This window comes from Pungitius pungitius, chromosome 19, assembly GCF_949316345.1.
Source record: "Pungitius pungitius chromosome 19, fPunPun2.1, whole genome shotgun sequence".
In the NCBI taxonomy this organism is placed as follows: Eukaryota; Metazoa; Chordata; class Actinopteri; order Perciformes; family Gasterosteidae; genus Pungitius; species Pungitius pungitius.
This window is the reverse complement of record NC_084918.1, coordinates 7896368-7920247: the sequence shown is the minus strand read 5'-3', so window position 1 is coordinate 7920247 and position 23880 is coordinate 7896368. Positions and strand designations below refer to the sequence as shown.

Sequence of the window (23880 nt, the reverse complement as noted above, 5' to 3'; positions counted from 1 at the left end):
AGTCTGAATATGCATGAGCCATAAATTAAAAGAAATATGCATATGCCACCTTAAAGACCTGATTTATGCCCACACATGCATTTGCATCATGACGTTTAAGTGCCGGAGCAGAGACAGACAGCCGCAGCTTGATTTAATAAAACAACATTTGATTGTTTTATTCCCCCTGAAGCGATCTCAGGTGGATTTTATTTTGCCTTTACTTCACCACACGCCAACGACTGGTCCTGTGGGAGAAAACTGAAAGGGCTTTCTCTGCTGTTTGGTGGTCTAAACTCTAAATCATCTCCAGGGCATTAGTACAAGCCTCCACCCTCCCCATCCTCACCCCCCTGCTCTCACTCCTCTCTCTCACCCTGGCACCCGGTGATGGATAACACAGCGGTGCATTCAAGGCACTTAGCGGTGGGAACCAGAGCCGTACTAAAAAATGAAACATGCTGCAAACAATGTTGTCATTCGAAATGCATGTAGAGAACAGATGAGGCTGCACAATACAGTCTTCCTGGCAGGAAGAAGAGAAGACACGGAGCAATGCGAGCCGCAACACAACTCCATTGTCTAAAGTGCACGCTTTAATACCCATGTTTTGTTTTGCCCGTCAGGGTGACATGCGAGACTGTCCCCCTTTAGGCCGTCCATCAGTTATTCATTTGACGGATAAAACATCACAAGCCATAGATATGAAGTTACAATGTTTGAATCTTAATTGTTCTGTGGAAACTAAATACGCTATGTTGTAAGTCTGGATGATAACCCTCAACTGTTTGAAAGAAAATCTTGTTTTTCCTAATTTGCCTCCTGAAGCGATCCATTACACTGCTTCTCTAATTACAGCCCAGACGGCAGGATTAGTTTTTGCATTTTAGGTTTCTGCAAACCAATGTCAGTAGTTTTTGAATTAAAATGATGTTTCATACCCATGATTCTTATCAACCTGGTATCACTGCAGAAAAGGGGTTTGCTCCTAGCAACAAGTTAAGGCTGAAAGAAGATCCTAGTTTGCGGAAAAAATAATAAAGTGGCTCCACAAGGTGGCAAGATAACTACCGCAAAAAAAAGACAATCGCCCTTGAGAGCCCTTCCTGCATAACGGCACTTAAAAAGTGTGAGATCCACAATGATTTGTGGTTTCACACCATCGACGGCCTCTTGTGAGTAATTGTCCCTGCTGACCGTGCTGCTGATGATCTATAAGTCTCAGACGCGTTTATCAACCACCAAACCTGTCAAGTATGAATGTTTAGAAATCAAAAAACAATTAATGAATGAATGATGCGTTTACCTTACGTAATATTTACCTCTACATCTATAAAACCTCCATAACGATGGTTGATTAATATTTTAATTACTCTTCTTTTTATGCCAAATCTAATCCACTGAACCATTGTGCAGCTCGTTCAACTATGGTGGTGTAAGACCCCCCCCCGTTAAAAACCACATTAAAAGACTACACACTAACACACACAATAGTAGACGCAGAATGACACAGATCTAAAGTCTACCTGCAGTTAAAAAAACATTGAGCTGCACAATGGATTGGCTGTGTGCTGCATAGTTAATAACATTATATAACAGTACATTATAGTACACACTGTTACACACACACACACAACCTATGCATCTTTGCACTGTGGAAGTTGAAGTGTCAGCTAACTAATCAATTGACGTCTTGCCGCAGTAACGAGCGCAGAGAGGATCATATTAACACCGCTATTGATTTTGTCTGAAGGGGACTTCATGATGGTCAAATTACACCATATAATAAACGCGCTCCGTAATAAACGCCGGCTTTGGATCCATCGCACTGACGCCCACACACACACACACAACAGTGGCGCGGTGATGATCCATCTGTCCAAACAGTCAGGGGAGGGTTAGTTCTCTCTCTCTCTCAGACAGGACACTTCATTAAAAATCAACCCAGACTTTGCTTTAGACCAGAGCACATAAAGACAGCGCGCGTGTGTTTGGGTGTTATTGCCTGGGTGTTTGCCCGTTTATCACTTTGTCTATCAAACGAGTTGCCCGCCAGTTTTTGTTTGTTGTTCCGAGTCTTTGTCTTCCAATTGGCGTCTTGTCCAAAACACAAGACGGCAAAATCCCAAAGCACACGGAGAAATGAGATGCTTGCTCCTTTGCTCCCGCCTCCCCGTCTGGCTGAGACTGACAGCTGATTAGTTTATGATTGAACTAAGTTATGGTTTGGCCAAAGGAAAGAACAACGGCTGTGAAGTTCAACCACCACTCGGCACTAGAAGACCATCGCGCTGAAGGACAAAGGATCTGACAAAGTGACGGAGAGACTGATGTTGCCTCTGAATGAGCGATCGACTTCCCTCTCGGATCCCTCTCCTGCTTCCACCTGTCGTTGACCTTTTGCCCCTCACTATTTATGCTTTCGGTCCGCCGGAGGATGACCGAGGTGAATGACGGAGGGATGATATCGCCATCAAGGGCTCATTTCCACACAGCAGGGGCCCTTTCTGCTTCACGACCCCGGGATCAGGGGGCAGGGTAATTCCCCGCGAAGAAAATGCTTGTGTCTCACCAAGAGTGAGATTGAAAAGCGCATTTGGATCAGGTGGCTTGTTTGTTTCAAAAGCTTATCTGCGATGCACAGCATTGCTGTTGATGCGCAAAATCAAATGTGCACATGTGCATTTTATCTTTTCGGTCCTTAACATCCTCACATTCGTTCTCTCTCTCTCTCTGTGAAATGCACTCCCAGTTTTCTCTCCAGCCCAGAATGCATTTCACACATGAGCTTCCTTACTTTGACCCAATATTTCTCTGCGTTTGGCTCAGGTTAGTCATTCTGATTTTGTCCTCTGTGTGATCGTGATGCTGCCGCTAGCTGGTATTGTCTCCAATTGCGATTCTGTGTATCCGAATTGGCAAAATATGGTTCTGAAGACACCAAATGTAATGGGAAATACTAAAGGAGATTTTTATTTTCACCAAAAATGAGTGCTGCCCCTCAGCTTTAGAGAAACTCGAAGCGGAGTTTCCATAAATATGTTAACTACGGTAGAACCTTAGGTGGGTTCAACCTTGAAGCCCAGTGGGAACTTGCCTTTGTGACCAAGCGACGCAGAGGCATTTTCTGCTCTATTTCTGCCTCCATATAATCTGACAACAAATCCAATATGTTCCACGAAGAGCTCTATATCCAAATGAACATTAAATCAAACATCAGTTTCCCAGAGTCAGAATGATGCTCCCAGCATGCAATCTTTTGTTAGTTTGCCATCGCTGCGGATGATTTGCAAAGCAGAGGTACGACTTGTTTTCCCGTTTTCGGCATGCATGCAGAGACGTGATGAAGCTGATGAAACACAGGCGCCGGGGCAGAACCGCAGAGAGCTTTTCTCGCCTCGCACTGAAATGTCACAGATACCACAATCAACTTTAAAAAAAGCTAATTCAGCTAAAATGTCATCACTGTGTGTTCTTGATTAATGGTTGCAAACACCTCTTCTGGTATTTACATTTTTTACATTTTTGCCTCATAGTGAAAAACACAGTGAAACCTGAACAGACTAAAGTCGGTGTACTGTAACGAGGTGAAAGGGTTGTGGTTCTGAGCCGCCCTGATGACCCGCCTCACCATAACCACAGCTCTGGCCACGGCTAAATCTGGGACGTATATCCCAAACGTTACGCAAACAGACACACACACGAACACTTGACACTCCAGTGACTTGTTCAAAAAGACACCTAGCAATTTCATCCCAAGTCCCACCCAAATCCTCCAGAGCCTCCAAAAATCCTGCTGTTATTTTTACTCAACTTCGCTTACCCTCTAGCACTAATGCTGATGCGTTACCACCCGCCCGAATGTGGTCTGCATCCCCGCACACAACACGTCTCCAGACGATCCAGGGCCTCGACGACACGCAATGTAGCATAAAAAGTGACATCATGCCTGGAAAGAGATAAACATCTGTGTGCGAGAGCCCTCACACGCCACCAGGCACCAGATCAGCAGCGGGACGTCGCCCGCTTTTTGCCGACTGCGTGAAAGCTCGAGATGCTGTAAATAAAAAGTGACCTGTGACATAAAACCTTTGCAGAGCTTTGGGCCGAAAGGGCCTTGAATGAAACAGTTTGCTTCAAAATGTGGGTCAAAGAAAGGCTTTTGCGTGTCACTATGTTAAAAATAGTCATTTTACAGCACATGGTTAACAAGAAACTTCTCACAAGTAAAACAAAAACTACAAAATGTAAGAAAGCATTTTGACACACGCGGACCGGTCTCTGAAGCTCGTCTCCAGGTTTAAAGTTCTGTGTTTCTTTGTCCAAGTCTCTCTGTATTCTTCAGGGGAAGCATATTATCGTGTATGCATTCAAATCACATGGCCACTACATGGCGTTTTACATTCTTACAAATTCATACAAATCTTTAAAATATTCAGACTGAGATAATAAAGCTTACCATTAAAAACGTAGATCATTTATTTTAATAGCAAAAAAAAAACAATTAGCGCTTCACTTTTTGGTTGAGAACCAGTAACTATCTGGTGTCGCCGCCGGTTGCCTGGTAACTGTTCACAACCAAGAAAAAGCCTGACACAAAAAATCGAAAAGGGCCACATGCGGCGCAGACAGAGGAACAAAAGTATCCGCTCCACCAGGATCTGTGGACAGCACGCAGTCTGAACACTGTTCCCCCGAGAGACGTCTGCTTAACGCAGTGAGAACTTGTGGAAATAAAATCCCGAGGCGGACGCACGCGCGCCGATCGCCTGCTGAGACGAGGGCCCTGACACGCAGCCCGAGCCCCTCAGGCTACTGTCTGAGCTGCTCTCGGTGTCAAGAAAGCGCTGTTCACACGGAGCAAATTGTCACAACAACCTGGCAGCTCTGCGAAGGCTTAAATGTCATAGAAGATACCGGGGCTTTGTTACACCCTGTCCCAAAAAGGGACATCTCGGGGAGAGTTGATATTTCCGTATCCACGTGTGCTAAAAAAACAAAAAAACAAGAGCCTGGCAGAAAAACAAATGTTAGGTTTTGCTACCAGCTCCCTCCTACAAAGTCTCCAATGCTAATGTGATCGATGGCTTTGGCTTAACTGCTAGCGCAGAAGAATAAACGCGGACCCCCAAATCCCTCGGCTGTTTTGCAAGCACAAGAACCGAGCCTTTTTCACCGTGGAGATGATCCAACCCGAACGGCAGTTTGAAGGGTCGTGTCATTTCCTCCATCTTTAAGCTGCTTGAGTAATGCATTGGAATCCAAGATGTCCTGCACTTCAAAGCCTTTGTTCTCCGTGAGGAGTATTAGGAGCGACGTCACCTGACGTCTGATCGAGGCTTTGGTTTGAGAATTTGGCCAAAACACCGGAGAAGACAAAAAAAAAACCTGCCACACACGCAGGGAATACAAATGATTGATAGTGGCACACGTATGACCGACCACGAGGGACTGAGGCATGGGGGACAGTTGTAAAGCTTTAATTACAAGCTTGGCTAACGCCTATTTGATCTCACCGGGCACAAAATTAGACTATGACAGTATGACAGCTGTGCACCGACTTGCCGTCCTCACAGACACACCTGCACCATCGAGGTGAAGGAGCAAAGTGATTGCACCCGCCGCTCCGCAAATATCAAGGGTGACGACTAACTACACGACCACCTCATAGATCTATCATTTCCAAAGGGCACAGGCGCGCCGCTCGCAGCGACGAAACGCAAACTAACCAGACTCTAAATGAAAAGAAAATGACATTCATCCAAGGGTACATTCCTCTCATTCGGCTCTGAATGGGAAAATCAGTGATGGGAGACTTTTTTTTTTAGAACTTGCAGTTTTGAATCATCCCCATTACTAATATGATAATCAATCACACCAACTCTAGCGCTGACAGGATATGACTGGGTGGAATGACGGATGAAATCACATACGGATGGATTCCAATGCAAAAAGGGGGGTTGAGTCTCTTCGGTTCCATTTGCTGTAATTGTACAAAGTGTGTGCTGCTGCTGCTGGAGGGTTTGACAGTACGTGTGCTCAAAGTGTGGCATTTGTTCTCCGCCGCATATCAGAGGTACACTGTGTTACAGACCTGTCCCTTTGATGCAGCTACGCTTTTATAATAACAATAGAACTTTACAATGAAAGATTGACAGCATGAAGTTTGGTGTGAGTGGTAGTGACGTGGTGATGTGAGTCTGAATAGCCTAAACAGCCTCTATAGGTATTGCAAGGGGAAATTATACCACCATGTAATTTTCCACGGTGATTACGTAATTTAGGAACATTTTATATTAGAATTATCTAATGCTAACTTCATTTTTTGCCTTTTGTCATGTCAATTTTTTCTTCACTTTTGATTAACTTGGTTGGAATATAGCACCATCATTATTTTCACAAAACGAGTGGATTGCGCTTTCAGATACTTGGTTGGATCTAACAGAGTTGTTGAACTATAGGGCCAAATCTTTTCTTCTTTTAAATCTGGCCCAATCGTGTCAAACCCAAAGGGAGACCGCGAACTGCATTCAATCTTTCCACATGTTCAACATAACCAAGATAACAGGCTGCCAAACCCTATAGCTCAGTTATTATATGCTTGATAAACAACAACAACAACAACCACCACCTCTGTGGCAAAAAGAAAACAAAAACATACAGTAGATACTTTAACACACATAAAGGACCTACAGATGGGGAGGAAGCCTTAAGGAAACTGCCTCCGGATGACTCGTCTTACAGTATCTGAAGAAATGTGGCAGGAGGCATAGTAAATTAGCTCTCGGCTCCACTGGAACCAATTAATTACTCGGGTGTGCGTGTCTTTGTGTGTGCGTGTCTTTGTGTGCGTGTCCCGGACTCCGTTGGTAATTTGCCCCCCGTTAACGCCGGAGACAGACACAACAGCAGAAAGTTATAGCTTTAATGAGAGGGAGCGATGGGTTTGGTTAACAGCAGCTGTCTTAACGCCGGGGGAGGATGCTGCAGAAGCGCTCCTCGTTTGTTTGCGTGCATGTGCGCTCCGTCCCCCCCCAGCCCCCCGAACGTGTTTCCCAAGGGTTAACTGGAACAACAGAAGGAGCCGAGTCGCAGACGGAGCCCTCGGGCATCCGATGCGATCGTGTCTCCGCCATACCGAGCGAAAAACGGGTGTGGGACGTTCCGTCTCCCCTCTGTCTCGCTGGCGTCCTGCTCCGTCTGCCTGCGTGCTTTCTCTCTCTTTTATTCCTGGTGCTGGAAGGATTGCGTTTCAGCAAGAGCTGAATGGAGAAGTCCAACTTGAGTGAGAGTGAGCCTCCTCAAGAGGAGAGAAACCCGAGGCTTGAGGTCCCGTCTCAGATCCGGCCTACACACCTTAGCCCCAGGCGACGGCAAAAAACAAATACGTAGTGGATCGTGTTCGGGGTTTCTACTTCTACAGGCTTCAACTCCGCTCACTTCTGCAGGAGCAGGGCCTAAGGGTAAAGGCTTTAATTGAGCCTTTCGTTCCCGGTTTGGAGATGAGGAGACTCACTTTATTAGTGAGTGGTACAATTAGGAGGCACCGGGTCTGAAACGCATTGATTCTGCATTCATTTTTACCCTCCAGATTTCGCACACCAACATAATTCCTCGGATTTCAGAGAAACTCATTCACTGCTGTATCTTTAGAGATCCTGTTTGAATAAAGTCACTGGCTCCTCTGGAGGTCATGCTACGCTCACATCAAAAATTGCTGGCTAATAAGCTTATTAACATCCTGTGAAGATGGGGGCGAGTAAATCAAATGATTTGTGCTGTGTCTTTGAAATCCAGCGCATTAAAAAGAGGCCAACTTTTAACATCAGGGCTCAGTGATTAAGATTCAGCTGGGAAGCGGTAATTGCATTTCCTTCTGCGTGATCCAGTGAATATTCCCCATGAGAGCGGCCGGGCTGTTTTTGAGGAAGCACAACAGTGTACGCATCTCGCAACACACTCTCCAAGGGCTAAAACTGCCAAAGCGAGGAGCAGCATGGGCAACAATCACAAACATGAATAGATGGGTAAGACGCCCATCATAACAGGGCTGCTGCATGAGGACAATGACTGTGGTCTGCTTTGACTACGTCCCCACAAAACCTCCAATCAAACCACCCATTTCATTCCCCATTTCCTGCGCAGTATGCAGCACACACCGCCTCGTGGTTTCAGCGTTCTTCTGTTTTGTTTTTGTTTAAAAATAACATATTAATCTTGATGTCATTAACAAGCCTTATTTCCTCCCCCCAAAGCAATTGTGCTTCTGTAAGCTTAAAACAAAGTGCAGATACCCAGAGGTAATCTGGGTATTCCCACCTACTATTTAAAAGATGCAAGCCAAGGCAAGAACTAAGCTGGAGCGGCTTTGCGAACTCGTCGCCCCCCCGCGCAAATTGTTCAAAACAAGGCCGCTAGCACAACACAAGCAACATCCATGACCTTCAACAGGATCAGTTGTGTCTTTCTCTCTCTCTCTAAACACACACACACACTGAATTGAAATTGACAATTTCTAAAAGGTTTCCTGACTCCTCCTGTCTCCCCGTATTTTTTGCACGTCGGGGCGAAAGCTTAAAACCACACAAATAACAGCCCCCAACATTCTGTCAACCACATGAAAAGGGAGCCATAATCTTCATGCAAAAGGTCCAAGGGCTTAATGATCAGGTTGTCCTTCCCTTTCTGCTCATTAGCCCCAGTGACAAAGCCTTTGGTACAGGTGGGTTATTTCTGTGAATGCCAATTGAAAGGTCAAGAGACGCAGTAAGTAAGAGAGACACTTTGACAGAAAGAGACACAGTGGTTTCAATGCGCCCGGAGGGGGCTCGTGGTGATATATGTTCAATGGTGAACTTCAGACTGTGAAATGTAAATGTGTCTTTGTTGCATTTAAACACAATCCATAAGGCTCCTAATATCTGTTACACTTTCATAACAGCCTACAGAGGGAGGGGTTTGGTGCATTTAAGAGGCTGCCACTTTGTAGACAAGGACAGGAGGGCAGACATCAAACTTCTGAGGGGAATAGAAAAACTCCAGCTCAAGCTGATTTTCTGCCGGTGACGTTATTGATGCTGATCCCTTGGCGCGTCATGCTACACCCTTACTAATCAGGCCTCACTGTAATGTTTCCACACTGTCTCCTCCTCTGATCAATGACACCCTGCCCTCCTTTTAAAAGCATGCAACTTCAGACAGACGGCGTGACCTGCGCCGTTAATCGCCTCCGACAGCTACTAGATCATCGGCATGCAGCATTAGATGGAATGAGGGGCGGAGGGAATGCAAATGCACACACGTTACAGGTGTGCACAACTAAAGACACAAACACACGCATGCACACGACTGGCATCATTTTCCATATTTCACCAAACTGTGCTCCATACGCGAGTAACCGCTAATCGCAAAACTTGACACAGAGAATGCTCCTCCTGTGTCTACATTAGAAAAACCGCTTGCGTAAGAGCATGCACAGACACGCACCAACATAAACACACACACACACACACGTGCAGCCAAGTCTCTGTTCTGTCAGAGCTGCCTTGAAGCAACAACTCCGCCTTCTGAGACCCCACACGACAAACATTTGTGAATATTTGAAGACGTCACAGTCAGACAGCTAATTGGGGTGCGCTGCCGCTGTTGTCCCCAAAACACGGACAACACAAAAACAAGTTTCCTCTAATTCACTTGAACGAGCCATGTAACAAAACAGAAATCCTTTTGAGAATGTGTCATCACTTCCTTCAAAAAAAAAAACAGAGAGCGACTTAAGGATTAAAAGGCGTCAGAGAGGCAGAAAATGCATCCTGTCGGTCACAGTCTGTGAGGAGTTAGTTCAACGTCGGGACAAATCGTATATCGAACTGACTTAAAAGGCTGCAAATTGCAGCATGTCACAATTTTATTTAAAAATAGTGTCTGAGTGAAGCAGCAACGAGGGAAAACAAGATGTGGAAGCTCTATAATTGTTACAAGAATGCGATTGTCAGCCGAGCAGGTATATAGTGTGTGTGTGTGTGTGTGTGTGTGTGTGTGTGTGTGTGTGTGTGTGTGTGTGTGTGTGTGTGTGTGTGTGTGTGTTTAAATGAAATGAGCGGCTTAAGGCTTCATGTTGGTATTTAATGAGTTTTGTGGGGGAAAACTCAAAAGGTTCCAGGGATGAAAGTGATAGGTAGTCTCTACTTGGGCCAGTATTAACTCTCCAACGCTGCCGACTCCTCTCCTAACTTGATGAGGCAGGTACGGGGCAAGTGCTTTGTGACCTCACTTTCTGGCACAAGGGCAAGCTGACCCCCACACACACACATTAGTTACTCAAAGCGACATAAACCCACCATCTTTTTTTGTGTTTTTTTTCCTGTTTTTTAATACATACATGCTGCCACAACCCCACCCAAAATGCCACCTGGGAACAGACAATACCATCTAATCAGCAGGAACAGCTACACCAACCTAGTGGAGATGAAAGGACACACAAGCCGGTGAGGCGTGTGTGTATAGCTGTGACAGGTCTAATTTAAGCTCCCGGCTAAATACAGTAGAGCGCACAAGCTGCCCTTTCTGAACCGAGTTTCATGAGGCCTTTGATGGCTTAACATCAAAGCTCAATACCACCAGTTTTAACTCCAATATATTCATTTTTCCTTCTATGTTTAGGTTCGGCCTCGTGCTGCTGCAGACACGGGAGAAAAGAAAAAAAGTTAACTTCTCCGCACAATGCATATTCATTTAGCGAACGCCTCACCCGAGAGACTCAAGTCGCGCAAGACGTTTGTCGACGGATCCTTAATTTCCTAGAAACTATGGCACGTACTTGTAAAGTAACGTCCTGTATCATTATGATAACGATTACAGGTTGTGGTCCTGGTTAATACCCCTTTACTGCTCAAAGCTCCCCCGCAGTCAGTCGCAAAGGACACCGGACGACGTATTTGGTGTGTGGTCGGCACTGGTGTTGACGCACCAGCCCTCGGGTCCATCTGGGCTTGATTGAAGGCCAAAAACAGATGTTCCTGCCATATATGCACACGTGTATGTTTCTGTGTGTGTGTGCATGTTTTGTTTCCTGTACCTTAAAGTATATGTGTCAGATGTGTGTGCACAGTACCTGACGCAAATGTGTCTATTATTGCTCAAACACCTCTTTTTTTGTGTGTATCTGTGCTTGTACCAACTTGTATAAGTTCATGTTTACTTGCATGTACCTCTGTGAGGGCGTGTTTCTATCTGTGCCTCTTTATATGTATTTTTACATTATATCCCAACAGCTGCTGGAATGATCTTATTCCTCTTATTCCATGTCTTTTCCTCCAGATGGTCATGGTATGTGGAATAGAACATCATTTTTTCATGTATCTGTGTGTGTGTTTGTGATTGACGGATTAGTCTTGTTCTCTAAACCCATCTTCTTAAATGTGAGGATAAGCTTTTTTTCTGTTCTATATAAAAGTTAAATAAATATCTTTTGAACTAATGAAAATAAACTAATTGGATTTCATGACATCATAGGGGACTTTTTTTAATAACTTCTGATATATTTATGGACAGGGTGGTTATTTTAAAACCACCAATAAAATTATTCAGCAGTCATTTTTTGCCCAAGAAATTGAGAGAACGTTTACATGTAACCCCACAGAGGGATAATAGTTTATAGGTGTGAATATATCTCAGTAAGGTTTGGGGTTTATTTGGATTTAACTAGTATGTCAACAATTTCCCAACCTGAGACATTAAATATGTTTTTATTGCGTCTTGTTAGCATAATTCCTTTTTTTTTCTCTTCCTTAAAACAACTGAATCAAACAAAATCCCACTTATATTGTCAACATGTGTTGCAGATTAGCGGCAATTGCTTAATTGCCGCTAATGAGAGACAGATCTGCTCTCTATGATTACGCACCACATACCCTGCTGTAAATAGGTAAAACAATGCATATTAAAATATAAACAGAGAAGAAGCTAGACATTTTAGCTCTCCTTTCTTTCTGTCCTGTGTTATTAAGCGTCTGTAGTATTATGCCTTTCAGAAATCCTCAAATGCATTATCACATGGTTAAACTGACTTTGATTACAGCAGGGCTGCCACTTACGCTCCGGCAAAAGTGTTTGGATTTTCTGCGTGAGTATGTTATTTTTGTTCAGGAGAGTAGGCATGAAGAAGAGGGAAAAAAAGAACATACATGTGAATGATTGCAGGGTTTTGTGAAGCAGTAATGGCTTTCAGGCTCGCACCGACCCGCTCTTCAGAAACACGGAGAGGTGCAAAAGACTGCAGAGGAAGAGGCTTCAAGAAAGTCGCTTAGGGTCACTTGAGGTAGATTACCGGAGAAGGGCTGGTAATAATGAGAGGTGTGAAGGAACAAAGGATAGATGAGATGCAGCAGAGGATGAAGAGTAAGGAAAAGAGCAAGAATCTTGGGTGAGATTAAATGAACGGACGGGTTTGAGTGGAGGAGATTCGACGGAAGAGGAGAGCGGGGGGTTAAAGAGGTTAGGCGGGAACACAAAGAGAGCCGAGTGAGGAGGAGAATGGAGAGGATTAACGGGAGATGAGTTCAGATCGACGGAAAGGAACGGGAGAGAGGAGTTTCGAGGCACTTCAGAGAAAGGAGGTCGGAAAGTGCGAAGAGAGAGCAAAGGATCCCCGTGAATAACGTGCATCAGAAACTGCAATTCCTCACATGCGCCGTGTGTATGGCGAGTGTCAGGAGAGTGGTCCCTCTCGGGTAATTGAATAAGGACATGAAAACCACAGTGGAACAGACTCAGGGTCAGGCACAGCTGGAAAAGCAACAGCCTCTCACTCGGGGGGGCGGAGGGGGGGGGGGGGGGGCAGCAATGTGGTACGACCAGAGAGCTGACTCCACACGGCCTTTCACAGGTCTCTTTAACATCCAATTAGATTCCAAATCCTTATGAATGTTTCTTTTTGCCTCTACCCGTCTGTGTTTTCACCTGCACACCAGGTTTTTCATTATTTATTTATTTTTCGTTTCATGTAAACGGTTACCGTCCATCGTGGTGAGAGATGATCACAGAGTGGGTGGAAATTGGTGCAAACTCGCAGAAAAGTGCCTATAACAACGCTGCTTTTCCAAGTTTTGAAAATGTCGCAGGCAAAAGAGCCAAATTTGGGTGAGAGGCAGTTAACAGCATCCTGTTTCCGAGGCCTTGTTTTTATCAGGCTAACTACTGCTATTGCTAAAGGGGAAATTGCTTGTAAAGACCTCCAGTCTGCTACCTCATGCCTCCAACTGGAGAAATCTAGAAGAAGAGGGTCATTGTGTGAGCGCGGCGTAAATAAACATAAACAACACAAGGTGTAAATGAGCTTAATAGGGAAATAAAAAAGTTGGGTTAGAGGCTTGCACAGCTGGCACAGACTGTTAATGTCTGCACTTTTTCTATTAGACGGGATCCCCTGGCTGCCTTATACAATTATGTTATTCTTCTGGGGCGGGGAGTGTGGGTGTGTGCATTGAGAGACTGTGTCTGGAGGTGATAAAACAGCAGAAAGCACATAAATAAGGACTTAATGATCTCCACCCTTTGCAGTAATGATGACAATGGCGTTTTTCCGAGCCGGGATGCCGGTAGGGGCAAGGCGGGGGGAAACCACACGTGGCTTCCAGGTGGGCCAGACTCCATCTCTTAACCTCCCAACTCACCGCGGACATCCGCCTTTTACTTCATCCACCCTTTAGCACCGTCACTGTGTAGCCATCTCTGAAATGCACTCATCTTTTTGCATATGTAGAAAGATGTGCGTGAAAGCTTTCTGCTCCTGAGGGAATGACACGACCAGCTGATCTGCGTTAATACAAATGCAAACAAGCTGCCTTCTTGTGTACACAGAGAGTGTGCGGAAGTGGCAACCAAGTGATCGACACAGAATAGAGGGACAATAAAGGAGAGAAATGCGGCATTTTGAATGCCGCAGGATCAGATGACAGTTCAGCTGCCGAGGGAGAAATAACGGAGGGACTCAGTGTAAATGTTTCTACAGGTGGGTTGTTGCAACCACACAACAAAAGCAGTGAATTATGTGACTGTAAACTGCAATTAACGGCCTTTTCTTCCTCGACAGTAATTGTGCTCTGTGGCAAAATATGATAATTTGATCAAGATTACTTGTGTTAAAGGTATTTCTTGCCTTTACTGCTTTTTATATCGACGCCTGACCTGACGGTGAGTTGCAGCTGCACACAAGCACTATTTGGTGGCAAGCGTTGAGGGAGGAATCCGACTGTCATCGACTCACACGGCGGGAGAGGAGAAAAAAGACGACGGTGAAGCGGCACGGGCTGAGAATCAAAGCCAAAACAGTGACTCTAACCCGCCAATTACTATAATTGCTTCAGCTAGAACAGATTATCTCTGGATATCTGAGACGGTTTGAAATGATCCTGCGCTCATATACAATTATAAAACAACACCCCGAGCCAAGAAGAAACATATATTTGCAATGAGAACGTCTTAATTATGATAAATGGGGCCCGGGGTGGGGGGGGGGCAGAGGGAGGCACTGTGGGTGTGGAGCTGGGCTGAGGACAATGATTACAGGTTACAGTGGGACCGAACCACAAGCAGAAAGTGCAGTTGTTAACAACACACAGCCGAACACAAGAGTTTTCAGTGTCCTTGAGTAAGTTACTGCCCCCCCCCCCACTCCGGATCAGTCTACCGCTTATTTTCCCTGAATGAAGTATTGTGTTAATATTGTAATAGTTGGCGCTGAGTGAGAAGGTTACAGGAGCTGGAAGTTTACCCCCCCCCCCCCAAAAAAAAATCCTCTTTTGGAATGGTTTGCCAGGCTCCAGGTATACATTTTTCTGCTTTTGCAACACCAGCAGAGGCATTAAAGAGAAACAAAAAAACAGTTGTCAAAGTTGTCTTTACTCGCACAATTACCCCCCGAGTAGCGGCTGCTCGGCGGGTTGGAGCCACAGTTTCCTCTTTCGCGGTTGTGAGAGACGACTCCTTTTTTGTGTGCTTTTCTCGAGTCAATAAAAAAAGACGTTGACCCTGCTGGATGGGATCTCCTCTCGCCCTTAACCGCAGCGGAGAAGAGAGTGCTTCTCCACCTAGAGAGCCTTAGGGGAACAGCGCAAAGCTCAAAATAAATCCGAACGCCACGGGGCCCCCGCGCTTCGGAAGGGCAGAGGTCCGTTTTTAATGACAAGAAGTGAACTCCAACACCAAGTGTTGTCCACGGGCGAGTCCAGAGGAAAAGCATCCTCTGCGTAGGAGTTGCTCCCTCACTGCGCCTGTTACGCAACAGCCTGAGGTCCTGAAAACAGAATCCATGTTATCCTTCATTTATACTGATTGGCGGCGCTGATCTCGGCTTAGCCTAATTAAGCCAATTGTCTTTGTTTTCCTCTTTTAGTCTGCCACTGAGAGAGACAGTGTGTGTGTGTGTGTGTGTGTGTGTGTGTATGTGTCCTCGTAACTGCGCACCTTTCCTCCTCACCTGCATGTGGAACTATTTAAAAGGGTGAAAGTGGAGGAGGAGGAGGCGGGGGGGGGGGGGGGGGGGGGGTCAGGTCTGCTCGAGCTAAGGTCAACAGTCTCTGTGAAAGTGACACCGGAGCCGTTCCTTTCAGTAACCCCTGCTGACCTCAGGAGGCCTGACACCAGCGCGTGAGAGCTGCTGCATGTGAAATAAGCAGCAGAACTATTAATATTTTCCCGTATTTGCACACAGGAATATTTGTGTCTCTCTGAACGCCTCTTCCTGCGTATCTCTGTTTATACTATTTGACGCGGCAAGGTTTAATGCTTGTATCTTCTGTTTAGAGCACTGTGTGGTGGCATTACAGGTGTGGTGAGTGCACAGGGAAAATTCAGTTATTTTATATTACTTTATTGAGAAATAATATTACAAAAGTTCAAAGTACACGCTAAAACGTGTTTTATCTGTATTATTTGGCTTACACCTGCACTAATTTTGTTTTGAAAAGATAGTGTAAAACTCTATTGTCACATATTTAAACTTATTTTTGTTGTTTACAGCTTACCCTTTATTGTTATTATCTGGAAAAGATGTTCAGTGCAAAAGAGGTTAATTGCAGCCACAATAAACCATTTTCTGCCAAATATTCGTTATTTTTGCAGGAGCCTGATGGTTGTACATTTAAATTGTTTTTGTCTGATGGCGCAATCTGGTTTACTTGAAAGTAATTGCAATTTCGTTTTTTTTCTTCATCATTCAAGCTTGATGGGAGAAATCACGAAATGTTATTTCAATCAAAATTCAACTTTTTGTTGCGCTCGTGTGTCATCAATATTTTTCTCCAAAAAGTGCACTTTGGAAGGAAGTGGGACGTGACAGAAAAAAGTGCACTTTAAGGAGAAAAAGTTTGAGCTCCACCATGATGGGGCGACACAGCGGCACACTGTAGGGTACACTGGGATGCGTGTTTTTCGACACGTCGGCGTTGCCTTCTGGCTTCTATGCCCGACGAAAAAGGCATCTCATCCCAAACAACGTTTCAACAGTTGACTTGAGAGTCGGCACAACTCTTGAACAGCTAGCTAGGCCCACTTTTGCGAGGTAACACAGCGAGGGCAGAGCGGGAGTTAAAGAAAAGCTTCTGTCTTTTCACGAAAAGCATAATCAGGCTCAAGAGAAGCACATTGCTGACCACACGGCCAGAATGACGCCATTGTCTTTCACAGCAACTAATACCCTCGTCACTTAGAGCCGGTACGGTACCTTGCAAGACTTTTAACAGACTTAATGTGCCATAACAAAATACCCCTTAAAACCAAACTCCCACTAGTTTATAATCGCTTTTCGACTCCAAATGACCACCACTTCTTGTGCAAAGAGCTTGAAAATGTCAAAGTCAAGTCAGCCTCGGGGTGGTGTGCAATAAACCAAAGAAGGTGTTCACCGCTGGAACGCAGCGAGGCAGGTTTTCAACTGAGGGTTCATTCTTCCCGGGTGGTTTATCCAATGAGATGTTATTCTGGAGGAGTAATACGTGGTCTGCTGTATCACGGCTGGTGGTTTAGATCAGACCACACGTCCTGAGTGTGGTTTCAGCGTCAGAACTGAGGCAGCATTGTGTCTACCGAACGGGGGTAGACTACACATTCACATCGGTGCCACGCACACAGACCACAAAAGGGGCATGACTCACGAGGGTCACATGTCTGGAGTGGGTGCTGGGGGGGGGGAAAGAAAACAGTAGGTGTGTGTGTGTGTGAAGGAGACTTTTTTCTTTTCCTCCTCTTTAAAAAAAAGAGAAGTTTGATGTCAGAGAAACAATGAAGTTAGAGGTCTTTTGGTTAATTGCTTCGTAAACTGCTGCATTGTTAACGCGGCATCTCCTTAAATACCATTCAGCTTACCTTGAGACTAAATATTTGGCTCTTATTGATTGTTTTTATTAACAACAAATCTCTGCAGAGGGGCAGGAGAGCTGGCTCCTCACAGACCTCCTGTAATAAGGGCTCCGAGTCTAAATACAAACATCAGTTGCACAAGTCCTTGTAAATGTTAGTTTGTTGAGAACAAGAGGCCATTGGTTGGAGACATTTTCTCGTCATCTTGGTTGCTTTTTCTTTCATTCAGATATCCTCTTCTGTCTTCCTTTATCTTGCTGCCTGCGCCTACTTTGTCTCCCTTGTCCCGACCTGTCTGTCTGTCTGTCCGTTCCTCTCGGAGGACCCACTGGCGCTGACAGACGAATCCAGACAGACGGATGCATCGGGGACCGGCGATGGCCGCTAGAACTCCTTCTTTGTGCATCAAATCACTCCCCCCCCCCCCCCCCCCGAACCCGCTCGGTTTTGCCCGTTTGCTTGAAAAAAAATCCTGTTCTCAGCCCTTCCATCTGTGTGGTATTCCTCTTCCTTTTTGCTTTCGCCCTTTCTTTTTCTATTCAAAAGGCAGGACGGCGCCCTGCTTTGTGTCTGCGAAACTTAAGTTCTTATCTTTTCACCTCTATCTCACTTCCTCTCTTTATATCTCTCCCGTAATCTCACTCTGTATCTCTGTATTCCGCTCCCAATTTTCCCGCGTGGGCGAACTACAAGCAGTTATCTTTTTTAGATGTTATCGTTAACTTTCATATAAGGTCGGATGAAAAGAAAAGAGCGCGCAATGTCATTTCGTTTTCTCATTCATCTATTGAGGAAAACATCCTTTTTGCGAGCAGAGTGTTTATTTTTTTTCATTTGCGGAGAGTATTTCTCCGATTAGCTCGTCCTAATGATTTCAAAGTACAGATAAATGCTTTCAATTGCTGAAGATTAAAGGATTTCTCTGCATTTACATCCACTCATTGATCAAATTAGGGCTTCTCTGGCTGTTTGCAGCGGTGCGATAGATGAAGCTCTGATGGCTCTAAACACATCACATCAAAAGAGCTTCTTATCGTCTGATGATATGCCGTATAAAGATAAGACGCTGCGGCAAGCGTCCCGTGAGGGCTAAACCCCCCCCCCCCCCCCCAAACCCACCAAAGACTTCGGTTACGTCTCCCCCTGCTGATGTGGAAAACATTAGGCCAACACAATAATAAAACACACATAATCCACGCATCCGCTTCAGTAATAGGTGGAGGCTGCTAATTTTGCAGTGACTTTAACACAGGAGGCCGTCCGGTTTCGCCCCCCCCCCCCCCCCGCCCCCCCCTCAGAGGTACAAGCTGCAGCAGCTCCTGCAAAAGAGAAATATATATACGAGCTGAGCGCCACTATCAAATGATGCTCTCATTCACGTTTCAGAGTCATTCATCATCCGGGGGGAAATGCCGCTGGGTGCCGGCCCAAAGAGTGAGAAGGGGGGGGGGGGGGGGGGGGGCGAGCAAGGTGTGTGTTGCTCTCTGTGTGTGTTTGGTGACAACTCATGACTCATTTCAGCCTTCAAATGGCCCTGTGGCGCTCATTCAGTCGATAAACAAAGACCTGCGAAGCCTCTTCGCTCTCTCTTCCTCGAGTTCTCATTTGAGAGTGTCTGTTTTCACACGCACACACACACACACACACACACACACACGTACATTCTCTCCTCGACTGCTCTCTCAGTGGCCTAAGTAGTAGAATAAACTCCAAACTTCAAACGAAGTTTACAAGAATGGCTCCTCCCGTTACAGAAGTTGTGCTCCATCTCTATTTAACCTTTCAAACATCGTCTTGGGCTTAATCCCCAGTGAAAAAGAGGATTTGGGGATTATTTAATCGTGACCCAAATATAGTATATCCTCTTTTTTTCCTGCACTGGTGGTTAAAAGGACAGATTCCCCTGCTATTGGAGTGGGGTTTTGAGGTTGTAGCGTGGAAAGGGGCAGAGCTAAATGGGGCGTGACCGTGCAGGAGAGTGAAGGCTGCTTCTGATTCCCTTTTGACGTGCGGACACGAAACGGGTCGTTTTACTCAGACCACAGACATTTCTTCTTGGATCCGAGCTGCAGGAATAATGGCGCATCCAGGATCACATATTGCTTTCCTGTGCTTATCCAACTCAAATTATTCCCCACACCTGTGTGCTGTTTCTGCTGTTTAGCATGCGGTGCGAAATTATCACATCTTCCCCTGTCTTGTTATACAAGGAGGTCTCACATTAGAGAACCACTCTGTGTGTGTGTGTGTGTGTTTTAACACTTAATTCCCTGCTCTTTATATAAACTTGTTTGCTTTGTATGTGTGCGTGCAGTGTCATTACTTCAACTCACTTAACTCCAGCTGTCTGGCATTATGTTACAATATTCCTCACAGAAATACAGTCACAAGGCGTTTGAAATAATGCCTCTGTACAAGCGACACATCTTTGAGAGCTGATGGGAGGAGACTCCCCTATATCAGTAACAAAGACTTTGTTATAGATAAACGACAGATGTTATGGGCTCCCTGTGTACATCCCACTCCATAGCTTCCTTGCGATATCCATGGCAACAGCTACGCCCATTTGGCCTTTAGAGAACAGAAGTGCTCTGAATGACTAACTTTCATTTTTCCAAAATGATCAGTTTTTGTTGTGACTGACGGGGCACTCAAAGCCACTGCAGGAAACCTTGGAGTAGCCATAGCAACACCACGGCATCTTACTTGAGAATGGTGGAAATGAAAGAATTGTTTGCACACGGCCAACTTCTTCTGTCATGTAGGGATTGGTCAAAAATGTATCTGAACATGCTGCTGCTGGACATTGATATTTTGAATTGGCACACCTCGCATGGGCAATGATTCTCTGGAGTTACGGACTTCAAAAACACATGGGAGGAATGCGATAATGGCAACGTGGTTTGCGATGTGCCAAAGCCTGTGGTGGTGAGAGGACAAAGCACAGCGCGGAGGAACAGCAAACCACTTGAGCTGTTTGTCAGAGTCTCCAGGTCTACTTGCATAAAAGCAATAAATCATCCGCTGAGGGGCATCCGTACAACCGGGGGCTTCCGTGCAATTCATGGCCAATAAACTGAGATCTTTTGTGAGGCTGTGTGGACGGGGACAAACTATCACAAAGCCCCATCTTGCGGTGTCAGATAAATAAGTAACAAAAAGGCCTTAAAGAGCACCCGGGGGCCAGAGGGTAATAGCTGTTTGCTTTACACGTGCATGACAATGCCTTTCACTTTCACCCCCAACAGGGCTCGACCCCCGAAGGGACGCCGAAATCACAAAGGTCGACGACAATGGGCTTGTCATTCAACCGGGTTTCCATGGCGACCCCGCAGCCCGCTAAGGCCGCTGGGGTCACTTTCATCACGGAATCCGCCTGGCTAGGGCTAATTGCTGTGTTTGTGCCGGCGTTCTGTGTCAGCGCTCGGGCAAATTCCCAACACAGTGCAAACATCAATCACGCTAATCATATGCTGCTTTTCAGGAGGCGCTGGAATGTGTGGCTGGAATCCATTACCGCGGGCTCATCTGCATCTTTGGCTCATCTCGGGGCAGGAGTGTAAGTGGTAATGTTGTTCAGGGCTGCGACTAATAATCATATCCTCTATTGATTGATCCGTCAATTATTTATTTTCTCAATTAACCAATTAATTATTGTCTGTAAAGTGTCAGGAAATCCCCCATCAATGGATGTAATCAATGTTCTTGTTTATTCCATTTAATAATCTGAATCCCAAATATTGAGTACAACAATGCTAAATAAACCAGAAAATATTCAGATGCGAGAGCCAGTAAGTTTGCATTCTATGATATAAAAAAATTCTTAAACTTTTGCTACAATTAGCTGGACAATGTCTTCAAATTTAGAATGATAAGCACTAGATATTCAGTTTCAAATCATATTGAACAGAAAAGTATAAAATTCTCAAAATGGAGAAGCTGCATCCAGACCCTATTAGGTGTTTGAAAACGTGAAGTAATGAATTATCTAAAAAGAAGAAAAAAACATAATTTGTAGCAAATCTGTTTTTATTCTTCCTTCACGCAGCTTTATTGTGCAGATCCAAAAGGCATCATGTCACATGATTGCTTGAATCAGCATCTTCATCCCTTCAGAGAGACAGAAATATTCCTCTCTCTCCTTCGTATGTCTTGATCCAACTTCTAATAAAGGGCCGGACGCTGTGAGTCCAAAGTACTTTTCCCCGATGGTAAGCAGAGTGAGACAGGACGAATGAGCCTCGTGGGTCCAAGGCCATAAGATCAGAGGAAGTTTATCAGAACTGCAGCTGTCAAGTCCTGAAAGCCAGCGCAACCAAAACAGCCAGCGACCCGGCGGACGAATTCCAACGAAAAGGAAAAAAATGCACCGGGTGCTTCAAACTCGGCACGCAACGCCGGAGAAAGAATTTGCATGTTCTCTAGAAAGGCTCCCGCTTCGGGCTTAAAATAAACAAACAAACAGAGGTGGACAATTGTAGGAGTTAATGGGACGGCAATAAGCACGATCAGGACCGGAGATTAACGTTCATCTAAATTCACCGAGGGGAGCCAAGGACGGAGCCGTGGGTCGACTGAAGCACGAGCATCTTATCACGCCGTTTATCTACAGCACAAACCATTGCGTGTTTACTTGGTGTCCTCTTCTTGAACCCGCCCACAGACAATAACACTTTGGAGGCCGAGGCAGGATGGCTTTTTTGTGGTGGAGATGTTCCCGGATACATTTGGATCATCAGAAAACATCAAATGAACTATTTGTGAAATAACTACTTGGGATGGATTTAGAAACTTCCAAGGTCTCAGCTGTGGCTCCACAACTGAGTGTCTGATGATTGAGGTTTATGAATGGAAGGTCCTTCAAGCTCAACAAAGGGCTGTGCAGAATAAAAGAAACTCGGCTCACCCACTCACTTTCATTAAGTCTGAAATGCAAGTCTCAAACGGTACACAGTCAGCAAGTCTGTAAAGGGCACAAACACTGTTTATTCTCCTAAACACAGTGACGTCACTACACCGAAGGCTCAACTTAACCTTGCAGGGAATTCACTTTGAAGGTCACACAAGGAGACAAGTGATCTGAAGCCACGGACAAAACACTTGTTCTATTCACAATTAGTATTAGATTCAGAAATCTTAACACAAATGGTAACAGTGTTGGCAGAATTCAATTGACTATTTTCAGAGGAGGATATTTTGTAGGCCGTATTTACAATGCTTGCATTGTTTGTGGACTATTTTTTTTTTTAAACAACAACAATTATGATACCAGGGCCAGATCACATGTCAAAATAAATATTGAAAGGGAGTTGAACTCCTGGGCACCCTGGTGGTGGTTGCACTCTGCCAGCACCACCAAGCGGTCACACGGAGCAAAGCACCATGCAAAACTTCTCAAAGTCATTATTTAGATTTGTACAAGTCAGGATCTGTGGATCACTTCATTTAAGATGGGACACTCTGGCGTATTCCCATTCTGTGACACACGTTGTAACTTATTTCAACGTGTGCATTGACTGTGAAGTCAGAGCATGCGACGAGCAGTAAGAGTCGTGGGTTTATCTTCAGGGGAAAAAACAAACACCTCGCTGTTAAAAAAACCCCGAAATACCTGCAGAACCGACAGGTTACATCGCAATAATACTACATTCCACGATAAAAATACGCTCATTCTTACCAAGTAAGGTGCCCAACTCCCGCTCATCTAGTAGGGAGCGAAGCTGTGTCTCGTCCCGGGGAGAAGAGTGGCACGGAGACACCAAAAAAAACCCAAGAGGAGCCGAAGAAGATTTATATCCTCCGCTCTGCTGTGTGTCTTCTCGGGATTTGACCTCGGTTTTTAAAAAAAAAACTCCTCCTTCTTCTCTCTCTCTCTCTCTCTCTCTCTGCGGAGATTCCTCTGAGCTTTCTCTCGCCCTCTCCGGAACCTTGTGAGCTATTTTGTGCTCCACGAGAGAGAAGCGCTCCACGCCGGTGGGCTGCTCGGCGCGCGGGTTTGTAATCGGACACCGAGACTGTCGCGCTGCGCCACGGACACTGCGCCTCCGCTCCGGGGAGGGGTGGTGTGCCAAAACAACAACGGCGCAAATACAACACACACACACACACAAAGATGAACTGTCCTTTTCAACTAAAGCGGTGCAGCGGGCGCGCGGCGCGGCTGTTTGGTTCCGACGTGTCCGAGGCTCGCTCCCGGTCTCAGCTGCGCATCTCACGAGCACGGCTTTTGATCGCCGAGGAGTGCGCCCCCACTTTGCGCGTCGGGGAAGAAACGTGGCAGCGGCGCACAGCTGTCCTGCAGGTGGAGGAGAGGAGTGTAGCCCACTCACAGTGGGATGGCTGACATTTGGACAAGTTGAGCTATTCTGACCTCTTTACCTCAATATGTTTTTTTTGTGTGATTCCGGCAGTTAAATTCCCTTGTGTGTGTGTGTGTGTGGGGGGGGGGGGGGGGTCAACACCAGCCACGGAAAAGCAATCACGCCCCGAGCATTTGCATGTTAATCTGGGGGTGTTAGCCTATATTCAAAACCTATAGCCCCT

The 23880-nt window shown here is 45.5% G+C and overlaps 1 protein-coding gene across 2 annotated transcripts in view; it reads right to left on the bottom strand.

The window, feature by feature from the left end:
- The window catches only part of sema5a (sema domain, seven thrombospondin repeats (type 1 and type 1-like), transmembrane domain (TM) and short cytoplasmic domain, (semaphorin) 5A), a 95324-nt gene extending 71726 nt beyond the window's left edge, over nucleotides 1-23598 (bottom strand). Inside the window, exon 1 of one of the 2 annotated variants that reach the window (XR_005114534.2) lies at nucleotides 23015-23598. The gene's annotated coding sequence lies outside the window, so the exon portion shown is untranslated. The remainder of the gene's footprint in view (nucleotides 1-23014) is intronic. The other variant, XM_037455904.2, reaches the window with a different exon arrangement.
- Nucleotides 23599-23880: the final 282 nt, after the last annotated feature.